At 34.4% G+C, this 6,494-nt stretch overlaps 1 protein-coding gene and 1 pseudogene across 8 annotated transcripts in view; both read left to right on the top strand.

Annotated features, from left to right (window-relative positions):
* The first annotated feature begins 1,903 nt into the window (after positions 1–1,903).
* LOC114256502 (SUPPRESSOR OF ABI3-5) overlaps positions 1,904–6,494 on the top strand; it is a 28,409-nt gene continuing 23,818 nt past the window's right edge. For 3 of the 8 annotated variants that reach the window (XM_082902172.1, XM_082902170.1, XM_082902171.1), the window contains exon 1: positions 1,904–2,134. The gene's annotated coding sequence lies outside the window, so the exon portion shown is untranslated. The remainder of the gene's footprint in view (positions 2,135–6,494) is intronic. The other 5 variants (XM_082902175.1, XM_082902168.1, XM_082902174.1 and 2 more) reach the window with 3 other exon arrangements.
* LOC145805363 (pentatricopeptide repeat-containing protein At1g32415, mitochondrial pseudogene) lies at positions 3,552–5,834 on the top strand (annotated as a pseudogene).

Raw genomic sequence — 6,494 nt, 5'->3', positions numbered from 1 at the left:
TAAAAGCCTAATAACTATCCATTACATAATAATCATAAAAAAAATATATGTTAATAGTAAATATAACCATCTATTACATGATAATCATCCAAAAATATTAACAAAAACAACCACCAATTACATGATGATCATTCAAATATATACTAAAAATTAATTTGGTAAAAAAAAAATATATAAAAGATTTATTATTTTTATATAATTTTATCTTTGGTGAGTACAAATAATTTTTTAATATTTATTTTTGTCAAATTAATTTAAATTTTATTAAATTGATAACTTTTTTCTTGAAATAGAGTAGTAATGTTTTCAATTATCTTTGTTTAATATAAGATTCAAAATTCAAATTTAAATATATAACGATAAAAAGATCAAAAATCAAAATAATACAAATACCAAACTATTAGGGGTGGGCAACGGTTTATCCAAATCGCCCAACCAGCATATAAATGGGCGGTTTTGCAAACATAATGCGGGCGAATGCGGTTTGAAATATGACAAATTTGCGGGTTGCGGGCGGGTCGCGGGTTAACCTCGCAACCCGCAAAACCGCGTGCACTTTAATTATTATTATTATTATTTTTTTTATATACCAATTTTGTAACTTTAACAGGAGCACCATTATATTATCTATGACACTAGGATCCTTATTTTTAAGTATTTCTCAACTTTCTTAATGCTATAGAATTATCAAGTCCTAAACTTTGTTTCTTATATGATTTTCATTGGTGACTCATCCACTTTTTCCTAATAAAATTTTCCTTCTGGTGGTCGATGGAGCTTCTAGTTTGATTATTGATTACTGAACTAGCAATTCTAATTGAGTACAATCTTTAATGCATTGATATACATTTTTTAATGCATTAATATATATATTTTTCATAACAAAAATACTAATGTAGGGTCTCTTTGTCTTGGGTACTTTCATTTAATGCATTGATATGCAATTTTTATTTGTAAACTCATCAGAAAATTGTTATCAAATAATCACAAATATATAAAATGAATCTGATGCCTAAATTCGATGGGAAAAAAAACTCAAAAATTAATTTTTAAAGAAAAAAATGTAAACTGCAAACCGCCCGCATATCTGCAAATTATATCCGCACAAATCGCAAAACGCATTGTGGACAGTTACGAGTTGACTTTTTTTCAAACCGCATAGATGCGGACAGGTCAAAACTGAACTGCAAACCGCACAAAATCGATCCGCGAATACTTCTACAAACTACAAAAACAGTTTACTTTTAAGGAGGCAGTAAAAAGTTATTTTTTTTAATTTTTTAATTTTTTTACATAAAAAAATACAAAAAAAATCAATTTTTAACACAAAAAAACACTAAGGCCCCGTTTGGGGACTTACATTTTTAGCTAAAAAACCAAAAAGTTACCTTTTTAGCTAAAAAACCAACAACTCATACCAAAAAGTCAAAGGGTTCGTTTGGTTTGAATTTCGGAAAAATTTTTGGGAAATTTTCTCTACAAATAAGTTTTTAAAAGTAATGAAACCAAACAAATTTTCCTAAAAAAATTTCTCAAAACTTGTAAACCAAACAAGTTTTTCAAACAAATCTCTCTCTCACACACATCAAATCAATCACTTTTTCCAAAACTCTCTCTCAAAATAATTTTCCAAAACATCTTTTGAAAAAAACCAAACCAAACAACTTTTCGTACTTTTTATCTCTAAAACACATCTCTCAAACACAAACCAAACATAAGATTATCTTTTCTCTCTATTTTTTACACATATTTTCGTAATTAATTAAAAAGTCATCCCAAATATATAAATTTTTTTTACTTACTTTTTTAATCAAATAATTAAAAAATTACTAAATTAGTCTGTTCCCGAACGAGGCGTAAAACACTAAAGACGATTTAAGAAAAAAAAAGTTCAACATTTCTCAAACTTAATTTTTGTTAAATAAAATAAATGGTCTGAAACCAAACAGACCCGTAAACCTAAGCAAGTCAATCAAAGCTTCAATCTCTGTCTCTCTCTCCGTTTCTCTTAATTCATCAATCGTCGATCTCTGTGACTTCTCTCATTTCGCTCTGCTAGGCATTCGGCAGAGCCACGGTGTGGATCGGAGACAATCCAGGCAGCATCGTGGGCCTACGGTTTAGTCGTTTCAGCGTAAGATTGCCAAACCATTTTTTTTGGTCATTCGTGATTTTCAATTGAATTTTTTTTTCATGTTTTGTTTGTTAATATAATAATTCCTTAGTTTAATCTTCTATCTTTTGTGATTTAGAGTTTCAGTCTCTGATTTTAGACAAATTTTTTTTTTTGGGGGGTTTCACTTTAGTGGGAAGGTTGGATTTTATTTCTATGCCTTAGCCAAATGTTGGACTTGGAAATGACACAATTTTGGGCTCTGATTCTAATTTAAGTTTAAATTTTCCAGCCCCTTTAGGTTTGTGTGTTGATGCTTTTTTGGAGTGTGATATTTATTGAATTCTTGTTTTGAAATTGCAAACCTGTTCAATTATGGGAGGATGTTTGGTTTGGGAGAATGGCTTTGAGGAGGAGTTCCAGGGCTTGTTTTCTGTCACAATAAAGTAGGACGCTTGGTTGGATGGCTTTGTAAAGCACAGCTTTTAGAGATGGGCAACTTGACTTTGTTTCGTTTTTGTTTGGTAGATTGCATATTATTAGCATTTTTACTTGGGTTAGAAGATGTGCTGATATGGATAATGGTCAATTTTATGGTTTTAGCTTCTTTGACCATATATTGAGAGTTTCTCTGGATACGAGTTTTCTGTTGAAGGTTTTGGTTCTTGTGGCTCGTCCTTTGCCTTTTGTTGTTGTTGTTGTTTCTTTTCTTTGCTTTTGGGTTTGGATATGCTCTTTTTAAAAGAGAGGGGGAGGGTGGATTATGGCTCTATGTTATAAACAAGGCACCTCTATCATTAAATAAAAGTTCATCATAACTCTCTCTCTCTCTCTCTCTCATATCAAAATAAAAGTGCTATTATATAACTCCCATTCTACCTCTCTCATCAAATAAATCAAAAAGAACATGTACTTCTCTCTGCCATACATACTTATCAAATTGTGAATTCTATAGGTTAAAATAAAACAACTAATCTCATTATACCCTACAACATTTTCTTAAAAAATCTCATATTGGATTGATCTAGTCCAAATCTTTCTAATTCCTAAAATATCCCACCTTCTCATATTCAATAACCAAGTGTTAATTATAAACTTCATATTACTGCATTATTTTATTTTTACAATTTGCTTAATCATCTCTATGAATCAGTCTTCAGAGAGAATTCCAAAGAAATTTAATGTCACACCGTGAGTTAACCCATTGATCAGACACCTTAAATGACTCATCAAGTTAAGTGTTTCTTGTCCCACCCTAATTTTGAATGATATGCTGTCCGAATATATTCCTGAAAAGAGAGAAAAATTATAATGTTGAATTTAGTCTAATAATTATTGTTGTTACATCCTGTAGGGGTTCATAAATTTACCAATCAAACCATGGCACGACACTGAGCAAATAACAACCACAATATCATCCTCATACTGAAAACAGTTAATGTGCACCACTTCTAGTTTGAAGACCCTCAAACACTTCCTCTCAAAAAGGCCAATTAATCTGTGCTGCTGTTCCTTTCATGTCGGTTGCTTCAAACTCCAAACCAAATTCTCCAAAACCCATTACCCAGAACTCAGTTTTGAAGATTCTCAACTCCTCCTATGCCTTTCCAACAATAATTTTGAAGATGCTCGTGACCTACTCGAGCAAATACCTCAAAGAGATAACTCTAGCCATGTTGTGGGTTGGACTTCATTGCTTTCAAAATACGGGAGAGATGGTTTTGTTGACGAAGCTCGAACACTATTCGAGATCATGCCTGAGAGAAACGTGGTAACATATAATGCAATGATCTCAACTTACCTGCAATGGGGGAGGTTGAATGATGCATATCGATTGTTTGAAGTGATGCCGGAGAGGAGTGTGGTGTCATGGACTTCGATGCTTTGTGGGTTGATGAATGCGGGGATGGTTGATCAGGCAAGGGAGTTGTTTATTGTGATGCCAGAGAGGAATGTGGTTTCTTGGAATTCAATGGTTGTCGGGTTGGTTAGAAATGGATATTTGGAGGAAGCAAGGCGAGTTTTTGATGTTATGCCGACCAAAAATCAAGTTTCTTGGAATGCTATGATTTCGGGGTATGTTGAGCATTGTAGGATGGAAGAAGCAAGAGCATTGTTTGAGAAGATGCATGGCTACAATGTGATTACTTGGACTAGCTTGATAGCCGGTTACTGTAGGGTTGGCAATGTGGAAGAGGGGTATTTCTTATTTCGAAGAATGCCCGAGAGGAATGTTGTTTCTTGGACAGCCATGATTGGCGGGTTTGGTTGGAATGGCTTATACAGAGATGCCTTGTTGCTTTTTATTGAAATGAGAGAGAACTATGACATAAAACCAAATGGTGAGACTTTCATTTCACTTGCTTATGCTTGTGCAGGTGTGGGTCATCCTCAGCTGGGCAAGCAATTACATGCATATTTGATAATTAATGGTTGGGATTGTGCTGAAGGTGATGGAAGGTTGTCTAAGAGCCTAATTCACATGTATTCAATGTTTGGTATCATGGATTATGCACATTGTATATTTCTTAAAAATTTGAAAAGTTGTACAGTTCAGTCTTGCAATTCTATGATTATTGGTTATATTCAGATTGGACAGTTGGAAAATGCACAGATTTTGTTTGACACAGTACCCTTCCGAGACAAAATTTCATGGACTTCTATGATCAGTGGGTATTTTAGTGCTGGCAAAGTAGAAGAGGCATGTGATTTTTTTAAGAGAATGCCTGATAAAGATGATGTTGCATGGACAGCAATGATATCAGGGTATGTCCAAAATGAATGTTTTGCAGAAGCTACCTGCTTGTTTGCAGAAATGCGAACTAATGGAATATCACCACCAAATTCTACATATTCTGTTCTTCTTGGAGCCGCTGGTGCATTGGCTAATCTTGATCAAGGCAAGCAGTTCCATTGTTTGTTGACAAAGACACTGCCGGAACTTGATTTATTTATTGAGAATGCTTTGATTTCAATGTATGCAAAATGTGGGGAGATAGATGATGCACATGGCATCTTTTCAAATATGATATCTCGGGATTTGGTTTCTTGGAATTCCATGATAATGGGATTTGCACATCATGGGCTAGCTAGTGAAGCTCTAAAGCTCTTCGTAGCCATGCAGGAATCTGTAATTTGCCCAAATTCTGTTACTTTCTTGGGGATTTTGTCAGCGTGTAACCATGCAGGTCTTGTTGACCAAGGGTGGGCGTTATTTAGTGCCATGAATAATGAATACTCAAATGAACCAGGCTTGGAGCATTATATTTCTATGATAAATCTTTTAGGCAGAGCAGGCAAACTAGAGGAAGCAGAAGAGTTTGTTCTGAGCCTGCCTTTTGAGTTAGGTCATGCCGCTTGGGGGGCATTACTTGGTGTGTGTGGATTTGGTGAGAAGAATGCAGAGATGGCTAAACGTGCAGCCCAAAAACTCCTTGAGTTGGATCCATTGAATGTACCAGCCTTTGTGGCACTACGCAATATATATGTAGCAACTGGATGTCACATTGAAGAGCAAACACTGAGGAAGGATATGGGATTGAAGGGGATGAAGAAAGTTCCTGGATGTAGTTGGATTTTGCAGAAAGGGAGAGTTAATGTCTTTCTCTCTGGCGATAGATCGCACCCGCAATCTGATGAGATATTTTCACTTTTATTTGGAATTGCTGGTGAATCAAAATTACAAGGAGATGAAATGTTCAGCAGACTAAGTTCTAGATAAGATTTTTCTTCCATTTGGTTGTAGGACTATTGAGGATGATTGTATGTTCAAGATTAGATCGTCATACTTCACCATTTTTTCTTGGAGTTAGGAGATCTTTTCTCTTTTCTTGGGATGTTGGGCGCAAATGCTGCCATGTTTTTTGTTTTGTTATTTCCATTTTTTTCTCAGAGTTAGATCTTTCCACAATGAGGCTTGTACAGTCTTTGATGGGTACATTTGGAAGCATGAATGTACGCGTGAATGAATTATTTCAATTTTTAAGCAAATTTTCTTGATTAAAATTGTATTTTTCTTGAAATTTACCACGATTAAATACCAATTTCAAATAACACCAGGGAAAATTACCAAATAATTAAAGCTCCCAAAGTTATGCCCAATAACAAATTAAATCGTGAATTTTAAAATTTGGCGTCCATCATTGTTAATTCAACAGTTGAGGGATACATATATGGAGATCGATTCAGGGATGCATGCAACAAGAGAAACAAAGAAGCAGAAAAGTGGTCTCAACCACCCTCCACCACCTTCTCCCTCCCTTCTGGTTAACGACGGATCCAAGATTTTGACTTTAGGGGGGTCGAAGCACATGTAACTCCTAATTGAAAAAAAAAATAAAATAAAATAATTGTCGTAAAATTTAATATATAATATCAATTT

Source organism: Camellia sinensis, chromosome 13, assembly GCF_055761805.1.
Source record: "Camellia sinensis isolate YWXY chromosome 13, ASM5576180v1, whole genome shotgun sequence".
NCBI lineage: Eukaryota > Viridiplantae > Streptophyta > Magnoliopsida > Ericales > Theaceae > Camellia > Camellia sinensis.
This window is presented reverse-complemented; position numbering and strand designations above follow the sequence as displayed.